We start from the raw sequence: 16,841 nt of genomic DNA on the forward strand, positions 1-16,841 counted from the left end.
GAAGTGGAATCCACTGCCTAACAATCAGGTGGAGGGTAATCCAATCAGGGCCATCAATCTAACAAGAAAGTCACAGTGAAATAGAATGATGATGATGTTAATATGACATTAGTCAGAGACATGCTATCGAAAATCAACAAATAGGCCACTGGAAAGATATTATGAAAGAGCTATAATCAATATTATACATACCAGAGTGTTATTAAATAGTTTACAGGTTTTACTGAGAGGCAGATAGTCATTGATCTATGAGAAGGTGAAGACAGAAAAGCATCGGTCTCAGAGCAGGAACAGTCGAGCTCAGTTACAGCAGCCTGTAAAATACAATGTAGACACCCAGTGCCCAGAGCCCATGGGGGACAGAGTCAATGAGAGGAGAGTAATAGACATGGTCAGATCAGCAAAAATCAAAATGATCTGCCAGGCAAAAGTCAGGGTAATCAGTATGGGTGAATTGCTCCTTGAATGGAACCATGCAGACTCAATGGCCCAAATGGCCTTTTTCTCTGTTAACCATTTTACATTTCAATGATTTTGTGACCAGTTTTGGGCCCACCACCTCCACCATATCTAAGGAAAGATATGCTGACCTGAGAGTCTGTCCAGAGGAGGATTACGATAATAATCCCGGGATGAAGGAATTGTCAAATGAAGAGTGGTTGAAGCTATTGAGTCTGTACTGGTGGACCTCCATCCATCCCTGGTGCTCAGTAGCATCAGCATGTCTTTAAAATGCACTGCAACAACTCTCCAAGCTTCTGAATTCTTAAAGTGTCCTTCATAAAGTGTTGTTTCTGTTTTTCTCAGAGTAGCTTCAGAACTTTGGGGAGTTTCCTAATTCAGTCTTTTTGTTGTCCATTGAGTTGACTTGTAACAACATCGTGGAGGTGGATATTTTATGTTGGTTTTTCTCATTTTAATTGGGATTACTAGATTCTGATTCTAAACCAAGAACAACCTGTCTTTCAGTTGACAGTAATTCTGTGGTCCCAAGGCTGATGAGTTAGTGAGTACAAGGCATTCTGCTTGCCCCCAGGTCAGTCAGAGCTCTGCACCAGATACAGGGCCAGGCCAAGGCAGAGCCCTGATCCAGTTACTGGACAAAATCCAGGCAGAGGTATAACACAGACCCTGGACTGGAGATCTGGAGATCCTGTAAGGTGCCAGTTGTGGGGTGGGACAAAAATCATTGGGGACTTGAAAATAATGGGTTTCTTTTAACACTGTCATTCATTAGCTATGAAACTTTGGGAGATGTTTGACATCGAGTCAGAAATGGAATGATCTGCTCACTCTCTGGTTGGCTGGGTATAGGTGGTTACCATGAGGATAGATGTTCTAGGTGACCAGTAATGGGAGAGGGAAGTTGGGAAAGAGCAGACTGGGCAATTAAAGGTCAGAGTATATGTGATGAAACCTCCAGGAATGCATCCAAGCAGATTCACCAATGCCCATGTCTTTATGGTGGTCAGGGAGGATAGTGGTCAGCTCAGTTGGTTGGATAGCTGTTTTACTATTAGAGATGATCTTGAGGTGCTTCTGTTTTCATTGGTACACGCAATGCTATCAGGGAGGGAGTTCCCTGATATCACCCTAAAAAAGTAGCAGCATTACAGTTTGAAATGAGGACAGTGTGTGACTTGGAGGGGAACTTGCAGGTGGTGGTGTTCCCTTGTTTCAGGATGATAGTGGAATGACAGAGTAGATTACAAAATACAACACACAGTGATCCTACATGCAGATAGAGATTGAAGAGATTTGTGATGTACAGGACAGGACTGTCTTGTCTAAATGAGGATGATATTGGACCTTGAAGGAATGGAAAGGGTGGAAACTCAAAGGTTGTTTCCTCATGTGGTGGAGAAGTCTGCCTTTAATGAGAGACAGACAAATGACGTTTCTCTCAGAGGGTCAATGATGTATAGAAAACTCTTCCCAACAATGTACAGGAGGCTGGGTCTTTAAATTTGAGTTCATTGGATTTTTCACAGACAGGGAAGTGAAAGGTTAAGGTGTACAGCCAGGAAAGTGGAGCTGAGATCTCACTGAATGTCAGACAGCACAATAGAACACAATGATCTACTTCTGCTCTTATGTCTTTTGTTTCTATGTATGTTCTATCTTGTCATTCACCAAAATGTCAGAAGCAAAAGCAGTAGTTACAGTTTGAGGGTGAATGTACATAAAATTCAAATTACTTTCTCCAAGCTCTGACTGTTCCTTCACTGAGAGGCAGCGAGATGGAGAGTCAAACAGAGATGGACAGACAAACAGAATGAGCATACTGCTCACTCTAATTCTTCCCTCTCCACCCTCCCAGTTTAAACCTTCCCGTCTCAGGATGTTAACAGGAAAAGACAGAGGAAGTAAAAATAAACTATTTTGAGGAGTAGCGACATAGTCTGAGACTTACAGCCAGACCATTCAGCAGAGATGTTCAGCAGCACATCTGTGCGCAAAGGGTGGCAGATATTTCGAATGCTCTTCAACAAAAGCTTCGTTACATAAGATTTAAAGTTAGGTAAGTGTATTACGGAGTATGAGCAAAAGACAGGTCCATGAAGTTAGGCCACAAATCAGCCATGATCTCATTAAAATTTGAAACAGATTTGAGTGGATGAATGGCCTATCCATGTCTCTATATTTAACTCTTCACTCTAAAATAGAGTGTGAAAATGCTGGTCCTTTAACAAGGTTATTCTGTCCTTGGCTTTTTCTTCAGAGAGGTTGTAAAAGCAGTGATCCTAAAAAGTCTAAGATTGAAGGGTTTTTGGGCCAATTTGATTATAGCCAGAAATATACTACCTCAGTAAATAGGCTTTCAAGTTTTGGAAAAAATATTGTGCAATGAAAGGGGAGTGGCCAGTCCGCCCAGCCAAGCTTTTGGATTGGTTTGCTTTGTCTTTTTTAGTAGACTGACTGTTCACTGAAGGCAGGCAGCAGGTCAGTGAGACTGCTGGTCCAAGAAACAGCTGCATGGAAGAAGGTGTTCCATGCTGAATATCTCTGCCATCACTCTCTCTCCTGTAAGACCCTGTTTGATTTTACTTCTTGCGCCAAAGAGTGTTTGTAGGGATTGTTGCAGGTAGTTGGAACAGCATCATTAAGTTGGGATAGTCTGTTGGGTTTTTGGTTCGGTCAAGTTCTTCTTTATTCTGTTTGTTGTTATAGAATATAGAACACAGAACAGTACAACACAGTACAGGCTCTTCCACCCTCAGTTTGTGCTGACGTTTTATCTTATTCTAAAATCAGACTAAACTACTAACTATGGTACTAACTTCCATGTGTTTATCCAAGAGTTGCTTAAATGCCCCTAATATATCAAACTGTACTACCACTGCTGGAAGTGCATTCCACGCACCAACCACTTTCTGAGTAAATAACCTACCTCTGACATCTCCCCAAAACCTTCTTACAATCACCTTAACATTAAGTACCATCATGATAAACATTTCCACTATGGGAAAAGGTCTCTGTCTATCCATTCTATCGATGCCTCTCAATATATTGTACAACTCTATCAAGTCATCACTCATCCTTCTTCACTCTGATGAGAAAATCCCTAGCTCCCTCAACCTTTCGTCATAAGAAATGCCCTCCTGTCCAGGCAATATCCTGGTAAATTTCCTCTGCACCCTTTCAAAAGCTCCATCATCTTTCCTATAATGAAATATTGAAATATAGTATTGAAAATAAATTCTGTTTTGTTTAAAACTGAGCTGCTGGGCCAACTGCATCACCCCTGGAATAGCCACTCCACACCTGCTTAAAACAACTAGCAAAGCTAGGGTCTGGTCTAATTTGTTGGAATGTTTTGTGGGGTGGTCTGGCCTGGTCCATAACAAAGGTTGTTTTCATAATCCAGAGGCCTGACCTCATAATACAGAATAATAATACAGAGCCACAACACAGAGTATGTGAGCTTGAATAGCAAATGGAAATTGAGAATCTCAGATTAGATGTAAACATGAGGAATCAATGAAAGTGATAATACTTGTTGTAAATCCCAACCTGTCCATCAGGAATTGAATGATGTTCTCCAGAATTCTGATTCATCGGCTCTTATCTCACTGGTGAAGGACTTATGCTTGAAATGTCGACTCTCCTGCTCCTCGGATGCTGCCCGATCAGCTGTGTTTTTCCAGCACCACACTCTTTGACTCTGATCTCCAGCATATGCAGTCCTCATTGTCCCTGAGATCTCACTTGCACAGCAACACAGCTCTTACCACAAGTGACTATGAAATTCTAACTCTATTGTAACGAGTAACAAATAAATGTCGGAGGAAACATCACAGAAGTTCTTCACAGGAGGCTCCCAAGCACTGAGGATGTCACCTAGACAGGGGATGAAACGTCTGCAACACAAATTCCCAGCTCGGTGAACAGAACCACAACGAGTAACAGCACTGACTTGTACATGCTCAGACAGAGAGTCATAGAGAGATGTACAGCACAGAAACAGACCCTTCAGTCCAACGCATCCTTGCTGACCAGAATCTCAACCCAATCTCGTCACCCCTGCCAGCACCCAACCATATCCTCACAAACCCTTCCTATTCATATACCTTCCAGATGCTTATTTAATGTTGCAATTGTACCAGCCTCCAGCACTTCCACTGGCAGCTCATTCCATACACATACAACCCTCAGCATGAAAATGTTGTCCCTTAGGTCTCTTTTATATCTTTCCCCTCTCACCCTAAATCTCTGCCCTCGAGTTCAGGACTCCTTACACCAGGGAAAAGACCTAGTCTATTTACCCCATCGATACCGCACATGATTTTATAAACCTCGAGAAGTTCACCCCTCAGCCTCCAATGCTCCAGGGAAAACAGCCCCAAACAATTTAACCTCTCCCTATAGCTCAAATCCTCCAATCCTGGCAACATTCTTGTAAATCTTTTCTGAACCCTTTCAAGTTTCACAACATCCTTATAATAGGAAGGAGACCAGAATTGCACACAATTTCTCCTTCCCAATGGAAGAATGTTGTGGAACTTGAAGGGTTCAGAAAAGATTTACAAGTGATTAACTTCCCTTAGATTACATCTGCTATATTATCCACATTTTATTTAATAGAGGCAAGGCTGATTCATGTAAAGAACCAATTTCCATTGACCAGTGTTGAGCTTCTTTCAAGCATGAACCTGTTTTCTCAGAACAAATTATGCTTCTGCCAAGATCAATGGACCATAAACAACAACCAGCTGTATTCAACACTGCAGGGCTATCCTAAAAAAAAGACCTGTTTCTGAATCTTATTATCTCCCACTCCCTCATGACAAATGTCAGAACGCTAAATTTCAAACGTTCACAACATCCAGAGAAAAGTTGTGCTGGTTGAGTGGCAAGATTTTTCACTGCAGAAATCTCAGTGGAATGCTGGTTTTCACATGCCGGAATTCTGTGGGAAAAATGGACTGAGTGTAAAATCACTTTATACACAGCTCATTAAGTACCTTGAAAGGCAGCTCAGGATAAATTGCCTCTCTGAAGTCCAACAGAATAGTGACAAATGGGATTCCTGATGGATTTAGGGAGGGTGAGAAAAGCAGGCAACACATGACAAAGAGCAGAATGTTGAAAATTAAAGAGGAGAAGGAGGGTAAAAACAGAGATTGCTGGAGAAACTTAGCAAGTCTGGCAGCATCTGCAGAGTCCAAGTTTCAGGTTCAGTGACCCTTCAGAACAGAGCAATCAAAGCTCAATGTGCGCGTCTGCAAATGCCTGCAGCTCGCAGGGCTGGTCAGTAAAGAAGTGACAATGTCAGAAATAAAGAATTTTGGATTTTCCTTTCTGGGTGAGTTTTCAGCACCTGTCAATTTCTTGGCTCCCCTCTTGGTGGGGAGCTCTTAGATCTCACACTCAAATCCTGAGGAACGTTGGGCTCAGTTCCAGAACCAAACAGAGGCCTGGCCCAGAGACTGGGAGGGTCAGGCTGTGAGAAGATGAAGGTTCACAGAGCCTGGGCGAAGGGGAGAGCCCATCACAGCGGCAGGGTTGGTAAATATTAACCCATTTGTTCCAGTGTAGGAAAGGGGAATACGTGTATTCCCAGCTCCAAACAGATTCCCTCTCTGACTGGAATGGTCCTAGGTTTCACTGAATTAGTGTGCCTAATTTACAACAGTGAGCAGATGTTAAAAAAAATTAAATTAATGCGGAAGACCCCCTCCCCCTCCTCCTGCCCATCTCCCTTCAGGTTGTAAAATGAGCAGGTTCTCGGGATATTAAACAGGTTCGGGGAGATTGGTAACTGGCCTAGTGTCAACAATGAATCATATGTTTTTGCCCCCTCCTGTAAATCAGGAGGATGTAGGTACAGGTCCCACTCCAGGATTTGACCACCCAGACTGAACAGCCCAGTACACTACTGAGGGTGTGCTGCAATATTGGGACTACTTGATCTCTTGCTGAGGTAGAGGTTATGGTGGTGGGAAGGTGGATCTAAAGGATCCATTGGCCACTATTTCAATGATGAGTAGCTGAGTAGTTCTCAGTGTCTGGTCAATAGTTATCACCCAATCATCAGCAGAACAATTTGCTGACCAGGGCTTGATCACATTGGTGTTTACGGGATCATGCTGTGCACAGATTGCCTCCCTTGATTCCCACATTCCAACATTGATCACACTTCAAAAGTACTTTGTTTGCTTTGGGATGTGGATGTAAGGCGCGATAAACCATTCCACTAGAGAATGTCAATGTTATTAAGGAGCTTGGGATGGTTGGGGAAAATAAACAGAAATTGCTGGAAAATCTCAGCAGGTTCCGAAATGAAGAAAGGTCAGATTTCTCTCCCCAATTGCTGCTAGACCTGCTGAGCCTTTCCAGCAATTTCCGGTTTTGTTTCGGATTTCAGCATCTGCAGTTCTTTTATTTTGATAGGATTGGCATTGTAGAGATGTTATCGCTAGTGTAGGTGAGTAAGGGGGCTGTTTGCCTATTAGACAGTCTCAGTTAATTCCATTTGGAAATTCAGCAGAAACATCCTTACACAGAGAGAATGACTGATTGATGTGATTTTTTTTTGGTGGAAACTACATAACATGCACAAGGGAGAGAAAGACAGAAGGAAAAGTGAATAGGGCTGGATGGGGGGTTAAATGGAGAAATGATTCTTGTTGGACATGATCACGGTAGAGATTTTTAATCAATCTGTGCAACATATTATAAAACACTGCCAGGGCAGGTGGGACTTGAGCCTATGCCTTCTGGTACCAAAGTAGGGACATTACCACTGACCACTTGAACTGTCTATTTCACAAAGGACTCTGCCTCTATGCAACTTGGTAACTAATACCATGAGTTGCACGACAGTGAGTTAATGCCAGAAACATGAGCACACACTGTTCCCAGTTTCACAGCTGTAATCCCTGTTCTACTGAACTGGATTCTCCCTCCTCCACTCTCCCCATCTCTGGTACTGATGTAAACTATCTGGAGATATTTCAGGATGTTAAATCTCACTGTTTTCTGTGCCGTGCCCCCAGCAAACCAGAGAAAAGTTATGGGATAGAAAGTTACATGACAGATTTCCCAACCGTGCCGCCAATATTTAAGACTAAATTATTGCTTTGTTCCACCATCAGCGAGACACCCAACACTAAGTCTGCAGAACACCATTGAAAATTGCTTCTCATTCACAAAACACCCATTGACCATTATAATTCAATTCCAGTGGTTGAGCCAATTTGGGATCCAACTCACCAAATTTCCTTAAACCCTGTGGCTTTAATTTTTCTAACCAGTCTGCCAAGTGAGATCAAATGCCTTATGGAAATGCATGTAGTTGACATCCAAAGCACTATCCTCATCAGTCAGCCTTGTTACTTCCTGAAAGAAATCATTTCAAGTCGTGAGACATGAACTTACCATAGTAAAACCAGGTTGACTATTTCTGACTAACCTATGCCTTGCTAATAAATAGTTAATCCTTCTTTTCAATATTGATTCCAGTAATTTGTCCACCTCCAAGGTCAGCCTGACCACCTGTATTTATTTGGCATATACGGTACAACACTTGCAGACCTCCAATCCTCTGGAACATTGCCTGTATCTAGTGACAACTGGAAAATTATCTTCTGAGAGACCATTATCTTCACCCATGATTTACTTTAATGTCATTGGATACAATTCATCCGGTCCTGGTGATTTACCCACCTACAGAAATGCCAGTCCCACCAACTCATCCCTTCTTATGATATTTATCCTGATATATCATTTGTGCCAGTCCGAAACAATCACTGAACTATTCTAATTCTATTTTCCATCACTTGGCATTGTATGCCTTGTCATTCCCAGTTCACATCGAAATATTTCTTAATTGTTCTGAATATTTCTGCCTCTACCACCCTTCCCAGGCAGTGAGTTCCAGAATCCCACCATCCTCCACGTGAAAAAGATTTTCCTCATAATCCATCTAAATCTCCTTCCTTTACCTTAAATCATTGATCATTCCAACAAGGGGGAAAAGTTTCCTCATGTTTACTGTGTCCATGTCCCTCCTAATTTTACACATCACAATTATGGCTGACTGTAGAGAGGTTAGGTGCCGGTGCATTGCTGCAAGCGTGGAGCAGAGGATTCTGAAAGAGAGCTGTTGCTGGTGTTTTTGAATCTGTAGTCTGGACTGCTTGTCCTGTTCGGGTCCGAACTCTGCTGGTTTAAAGGTGGTTGGAGTCCATGTGGGATGAGTTGGTTACGGAGGCAGGCACTGAGGAAGCAAATGTGGCTGTGGTACCGGGTTTGTTTCACTACATGGTTGAAGAGCTTCAGGACAGAGGAAATGACCTGGGAGTTGCAGTGGGAGAGGGACTCCCTGAGATTCTTGTAGCGAGAGGAGGAAAACTTCTTCCACCCACCTCCATAACCAGTGCTCCTCAAACATTCCAGAAGATTCTCCTGGCCTCAGAAACGCCATTAGCCATGGAAGAAGTTTTCCTCCTCTCTCTACAAGAATCTCAGGGAGTCCCTCTCCCACTGCAACTCCTCATCTTCCGCCTCGGAACACTTCAACCCCAGGGCATCAATGTGGACTTCAACAGCTTCCTCATTTCCCCTTCCCCCACCTCACACGAGTTCCAAACTTCCAGCTCAGCACTGTCCCCGTGACTTGTCCGGACTTGTCTGACCTGCCTAGCTCCTTTTCCACCTATCCACTCCACCCTCTCCTCCCTGACCTATCACCTTCATCCCCTCACACGCTCACCCATTGTACTCTATGCTACTCACTCCATACCCCCACCCTCCCCTAGCTTATCACTCCACGCTTCAGGCTCACTGTCTTTATTTCTGATGAAGCGCTTTTGCCCAAAACGTCGATATCGCTGCTCGTTGGATGCTGCCTGAACTGCTGTGCTCTTCCAGCACCACTGATCCAGAATCTGGTTTCCAGCATCTGCAGTCATTGTTTTTACCCCTTTTTACAATAGCATCACCCTTGTCAGCCGGTTTGATAACAATGTGAGGGTCAGACCTTAAAACAAAGTGCAGCAATTTCAGATTGTGGGAGGAAACCAGAACACACCCACAACGAACTGGGGTGAATTTGCAAACTTCACACAGACGATCACCTGAGACTGGAGTCAAACCCGGACTCCTGGCGCTGAGTAGTGCCATTACAGTGTTCCATAACAGTGCTAACCACTGAGCCATGATGCTGACCCACACTGCAGCCACACATTATTGGTAATGGATCTGGGTCTTACAGCAGATTTCACCAGAGGGGTTTTCACTGGCCATGAGGTCAGTTTGCAGCAGGGTGGAACACAGTGGTTCCCAGCTGTCACCTCTCTCTCTGTCTGTATCTCCCACCCCATCCCAATTGGCAGTATCAAATGTACAGTCACCCTCCCCAACCGAAGTCAATTCACCTTCCACATTTTAATCCTTTCTCGTTCAAAATTACAACATTTGCCCCCTCCTTACAAGTATGTCGACAGAACAAAGTTTACAATCAGGTAAGGGTATGGATAAATGATGAGTAAACATACAGACAGAGAGAGGAGGAGTGACTGGGATATTCCCGCTCTGACAAGCTATGACTGACAGGAGCCACAAGGATTAGTATTTGGGCCCCATAATAGATCAGTGGTTGGACGCTGAGGGTCAAATCTAATCTTTACAGATTTGTTTTTTTTTTAGATCACTTACAGTGAGGAAACAGGCCTTTCGAAGCACCACCCATCCAGACCCATACCCCTACTTTTACCCCGTCCCGAACACTACGGGCAATTTAGCATGGTCAATTCACCTAACCTGCACATTTTTTGGTTGTGGGAGGAAACCAGAACACACGGGGAGAATGCGCAAACTCCACACAGTCAGTCGCCTGAGGTGGGAATTGAACCCAGGTCTCTGGCACTGTGAGGCAGCACTGTTAACCATTGTGTCACCGTGTCGCCCATGCCTCCATGCTGCCAGGTCAAGTGGCTCCTCCCTGCGGTTGAGGAACTCCTTCCAGAGTCTCAGTGTGACTTTTGACCACAGAAAGTTACAATGGACACGGTTTTCACTGCTGTCTTAAACACTCTTGGACCTCACAAAGGCCTTTGACGCAATCAACTGGGAAGCACTTGTGGAGTGTTCTTCTCCAATTTAGTTGCAACATGATGTTTGTCACGATCTTTGGCCTAATCCACAATAAAGTGTAAGTCATTATAATGACAAACAGGGTCAACACCTGCCCATTTCCCCCTCTGAACCAGTGTCGAGCAGGGCCAGGTCATCACCTGAACACTGTTCTGAATCTGTGTTGTTGCAGGACCTCAATGCCAACCAGCTGACAACTTTTGACCCAAGGGGACTTTCATTGTAGTCCTGCATTGTCGCTGTCCCAGACGTTCTTGATGGGGATCAGTGTGAGCTGTAAGTTATTTTTAGTTAAAATGTGCAGCTGTATTTCCCCTCAATTTTATGCATCATTGTTCCTTTTCATGGAGTGTTCAAGTGTTTCAGAGCAGAGAGGATTCATTTATTTCATTGAAAAGAACAAATCCTGGAGATCACAACAAGTCAGACAGCATCCATGAGGAGAGCAAGCTCAGACTTTGAGTCTTGTTGACTCTTCATCAAAGTTGTTCATTTATCGTTTGTTTTCTTAAATTTGCTTGAGTTTGTTTTGATTGTGGCCACTGCCTAAAACTGGTTGTCAGGACCATTGTCACGGGAGAGCCAATTTTGGTGTGAAAATTTGTTTTTGCCTTTCCCCAGAGTCTTAGTGTCTTCATTTTTGGTTAACACACTGAAAGTTGCTTTTATTCTTGTTTTGTAAGAGCAGAGTAAGAAATCACACAACACCAAGTTCATCCAAATGTTTATTTGGAAGTACTGTGTTTTGGAATGCTGCTGGTGGTTCTTCCAAATGAACGGACTGATTCGGGATAGTCAACATGGCTTTGTGCATGGGAAATCATGTCTCACAAACTTGATTGAGTTTTTAGAAGAAGTGACAAAGAAGATTGATGACAGCAGAGTAGTAGATGTGATCTATATGGACTTCAGTAAGGCGTTCGACAAGGTTCCCCATGGGAGGCTGATTAGCAAGGTTAGATCTCATGGAATACAGGGAGAACTAGCCACTTGGATACAGAACTAGCTCAAAAGTAGAAGACAGAGAGTGATGGTGGAGGGTTGTTTTTCAGACTGGAGGCCTGTGACTAGAGGAGTGCCACAAGGATCGGTGCTGGGCCCTCTACGTTTTTTAAAATCATTTGTGGGGAGGACAATTCTACGGGGGAAGGGTGTGTCTTGAGGAAGATGTAAAACAGCTTCTGGAGGAATTGTCAGGCTTCATGAATGGTTAAGAATATCCTGGATTGATCATAATGTGGAGAAATGTGAACCCATGTGGAGAAAAGATTTGCAGGATATTTCCTGAAGGATGAGGTTGAAGAGTGCAGGTGGACAGTGGGACCTCAATGTCCTTGTCACTAAATCACTGAAAGGTAATCAGCAGGTGCAGCAAGGTGTGAGGAAGGCTAACGTAATGTGAGTGAGCCTTCATTGCTCGGGGATCTGAGTACAGGAGCAGGGAAGACCTGCCTCAGTTGGAGCTCAGTTCGCCTGCATCTGCAGGACTGTGTGTACATTTGGTCTCCATGTCGGAGGAACAATGGCATTGCCGTCCAGGGACAGCAGCGAAGGGTCACCAGACTTATTCCCGGGATGGCGGGACGGTGTCCAATGGCGACAAACTGGGCAAACGGAGCCTGTATTCTTCAGAGTTTTGGAGAATGAGGGGTGTAGAAGATAACATTTACAAAATGCTTAAAGAGGTGGACCGTGCTGCTTCAGGTAAAAACAATGACTGCAGATGCTGGAAACCAGATTCTGGATTAGTGGTGCTGGAAAAGCAAAGCAGTTCAGGCAGCTTCCGAGGAGCAGGAAAATCGACGTTTCGGGCAAAAGCGTTTCATCAGGAATACAGATGATAAATGACTTTTGCCCGAAACGTCAATTGTACTGCTCCTCGGATGCTGCCTGAACTGTTGTGCTTTGTTGTGGTTCTGTTCGCCGAGCTGGAAGTTTTTGTTGCAAACGTTTCCCCTGGCTAGGAGACATCATCAGTGCTGTGGAGCCTCCTGTGAAGCGCTTCTTTGATGTTTCTTCCGGTATTTATAGTGGTCTGTCCTTGCCGCTTCCGGGTGTCAGTTTCAGCTGTCCGCTGTAGTGGTTGGTATATTGGGTCCAGGTCGATGTGTCTGTTGATGGAGTTTGTCATCCACAGGATTGATTTTTACCTACTCTGGAAAGCTCCAGATTTCTCCACAAACACAGCAAAGTGGTTGAGTCTTAACTGCCTGTGGTAGTGTTCAAATCATTTGAAACGCTACAATCCAAATGTAATACAGCAAATAGACCTAAAATGAGTTCAGCAGAATCTTCTCAGAGCATCTAGAAATACCAATAGAACATTTAGAAATGGCAACCTTCTGGGCATCACTGAGCAAACATCTTATTGAACGAATTGTTCCGGCGATAATCGCCATTACGTGTGAGATTCTACTATTGTTGTTGCTATGTGTGGCACTCCACTTCTCCATTAATTCTGACATACCAAACTATATGATGTCACAACAAATGTCTAACCGCAGCCACGTTACGGATTCCAATGGTGTGCTGGTTACCCATGATACAACAGGGTTCTGGATCCCTTCCATTTCCCGCGCTCTTAGATACAGTGCGCTTACGCGGAGGTTCCCACGCACGAGACCTGCCTCTGTTGTATTTGCAGAGGTCAGCGCTGCCCGGAGTGGGTGTTTTTGGAAACTCTGTGTGAAGGTCACAATGCCTGCAGAATTAATAGCTCCCAGGTCCGCAGATGTTTTTTTTTACCTTCCCTGTCAGGAAGTCTTCCATCAGGGAACAGTCATGATCGTGAGGAAGAGAAAGGGGGGCAGGTTAGGCAGCATCCAAGGAACAGGAAATTCGACGTTTCGGGCCAGAGCCCTTCATCAGGAATGAGGAGAGGGTGCCAGGCAGGCTAAGATAAAAGGTAGGGAGGAGGGACTTGGTGGAGGGGCGATGGAGATGTGATAGGTGGAAGGAGGTCAAGGTGAGGGTGATAGGCCGGAGTGGGGTGGGGCGGAGAGGTCAGGAAGAGGATTGCAGGTTAGGAGGGCGGTGCTGACTTCAAGGGAATCGACTGAGACAAGGTGAGGGGAGGGGAAATGAGGAAACTGGAGAAATCTGAGTTCATCCCTTGTGGTTGGAGGGTTCCCAGGCGGAAGATGAGGCGCTCTTCCTCCAACCGTCGTGTTGTTATGTTCTGGCGATGGAGGAGTCCAAGGACCTGCATGTCTTCGGTGGAGTGGGAGGGAGAGTTAAAGTGTTGAGCCACGGGGTGGTTGGGTTGGTTGGTCCGGGCGTCCCAGAGGTGTTCCCTGAAGCGTTCTGCAAGTAGGCGGCCCATCTCCCAAATATAGAGGAGGCCACAACGGGTGCAGCGGATGCAATAGGTGATGTGTGTGGAGCTGCAGGTGAATTTGTGGCTGATATGGAAGGATCCCTTGGGGCCTTGGAGAGAAGTAAGGGAGGACTGTCCCCCATTTCCCCAAATCATTTATATAGGCCACAAACAGCAGAAATCATCTTTGTCATCTCCTCAAAAAAAGTGATCAAGTTGATAAGGCAAGACCTCCCCTGCACAAAACCATGTTGTCTAGAAGCAAGAACTTTCTCTCTCGAGAAATCCAGTGAAGCCCCTGATCTCGAGTGAGAAAAGTAACCCAGAGAGGTCTGAATGGAGGATTATTCATAAATGCCCATGAATCCTTGAATCAGTGATTTGTTTCTCCATCCAGGAGCTGGAGAACTAGAGATTTATAAAATCATGAGATGTATATATGAGGTGACCTCTAAGCGGCATTTGGATAGGTACATGGATAGGTTCTTAAGCTAGGAGAAATGTTCGGCACAACATCGTGGGCTGAAGGGCCTGTTCTGTGCTGTATTGTTCAATGTTCTATGTTCTACGTTCTATGTTCTATATATAGGGTAATTAACCAATCTCTTTTCCTCAGGTGGAGAAGGCCAAAATTAGAAGCTAGAGGGCGGATCACTCCCCTTTCATTATACAGGTCACTTCTAAGACATGACCACTTTGGCCTGACGTCTCATCTGTTTGCATACAAACAAAAGACCTCTCAAAATCATTTTCATCTCTGTACCAAATCAGAGATCCCAGCCCAGTTTATTATCCCTTTGAAAAAGAAATCAAGGACAGAGTATCCTTGAGCCAAGGATCAGCTTTTAGGAAAGCTTTTAGCTTTCTGACATTTAGGATTGATTTTTACCCTACTCTGGAAAGCTTTCTTTTTGTACCTTCATTCGGGACATGCATAAAGCAATTTTATGGAAATGGGCAGATGAAAATGGCTAACATAGGGAATGGAGAGCAATGGCATAGGAATATAATCACTACACTATTAATGGCGAAATTCAGCTGATGTTCTGTGGAACAGGGTTCAAACTGGAGGGAATGTGAATTTTTTAAAAAAGCAGAAACAAGCAGAAATGCAGTGTTGACTGACTACCATTAAAACAATTTCATGAAATCCCTTCTGATTCAATATCATCCTTCAGGCAAGGAGACTGGTCTGGACTTCATCTAATTCCAATGTGGTTACCTTTCAATTCCCCTCTGAAATGACCAAGCAAGTCATTCATATGTATCAGTCGCTAAAAAATCCCTTCAATGGCAAAAAGCTGACCAGAAGCAATGCCTCCATCCCACAAACGAATTAAACAGAAAAAGAAGCTGGATTTACTGATACATTTCAGATGTAGGTGAGAGTGGCAGTTTGGTCTCTGGATAGTTTCTCTGCAGGCGTTAAGTGGCCAGTTCTTGCTTATATGAAAAAACTGGCCCCCATAATCTAAAAACAGTTTCTCATATGGTCTATCTCCAAACCACTACTCCTCATCAATAGAAAAGCTAAGCATTGTCACTGCGTAGAATTTTACCAAAAATGAACAAGTCGAGATAAATTGTCTGGCTTTGATATTCCACACATTCACCTCATTTATTCTGCATCAAGATTAGAGTGGTGTAGGAAAAGCACAGTAGGTCAGGCACCATCAGAGGAGCAGGAAAATCAGCTGCTCCTTGGATGCTGCCTGACCTGCTGTACTTTTCCAGCGCCATTCTAATCTTGACTCTAATCTCCAGCATCTGCAGTACCCACTTCCGCCATCATTTATTCCGCACCCATTCAATGTTCTTGCTTTGCAAACTACAGGCAAATTCAGCAGGAATCATTTCTTTGTAAAGAGTGTTCTTTCAAAAGTTCTCTTAATCCAAAGTAATGTTTTCCAATTTTGCTCCAAGTTGAAAAGTAAATAAAATAAAAATGTTCTTCCTTTCAGAAGGGAAACCTGCCAATCTAATCTGAGCTCCAGATTTCTCCACAAACACAGCAAAGTGGTTGAGTCTTAACTGCCTGTGGTGGTGTTCAAATCATTTGAAACGCTACAATCCAAATGTAATACAGCAAATAGACCTAAAATGAGTTCAGCAGAATCTTCTCAGAGTATTTAGAAATGGCAATAGAGCATTTAGAAATGGCAATAACAAAAGACCATGCTGGCAGCAACCACACCCTTTAGAACTTAATAAAGAGTCTGTGTCCCGTGTCCTAAGGATTCCCTGCTCTTTCCTCATGTGCCAGCATAAGTAAAATGCATGCCCTGGAACACTTATGAGAATGCGATCATGGCAGTTATTTACAGAAAAGATTGCCTCAAGCAGCCCACCTTCTGGGCATCACTGAGCAAACATCTTATTGAACGAATTGTTCCGGCGATAATCGCCATTACGTGTGAGATTGTACTATTGTTGTTGCTATGTGTGGCACTCCACTTCTCCATTAATTCTGACATACCAATCTATATGATGTCACAACAAATGTCTAACCACTGCTAGATTATGGATTCCAATGGTGTGCTGGTTACCCATGATACAACAGGGTCCTGGACCCCTTCTATTTCTTGCGCTTTAAGATACAGTGCGCTTACGCGGAGGTTTCCACGCACGAGACCTGCCTCTGTTGTATTTGCAGAGGTAAGCAATGCCCGGAGTGGGTGTTTTTGGAAACTCTGTGTGAAGGTCACAAAGCCTGCAGAATTGAAAGCTCCCGGGTCCGCAGATGGGTTTTTTTTCAACTTCCCTGTCAGGAAGTCTTCCATCAGGGGACAGTCATGATCGTGAGGAAGAGAAAGTGGGGGTAGGCGGGTGGGGGGTGGGAGGATGGTTCATGAAGCCGAAGTGGGGTTCGCAGCCGTTTTATGCAATAGAACAAAGAGCAATACAGCACAGGAACAGGCCCTTCTGT

Source organism: Hemiscyllium ocellatum, chromosome 35 (assembly GCF_020745735.1).
Source record: "Hemiscyllium ocellatum isolate sHemOce1 chromosome 35, sHemOce1.pat.X.cur, whole genome shotgun sequence".
NCBI lineage: Eukaryota > Metazoa > Chordata > Chondrichthyes > Orectolobiformes > Hemiscylliidae > Hemiscyllium > Hemiscyllium ocellatum.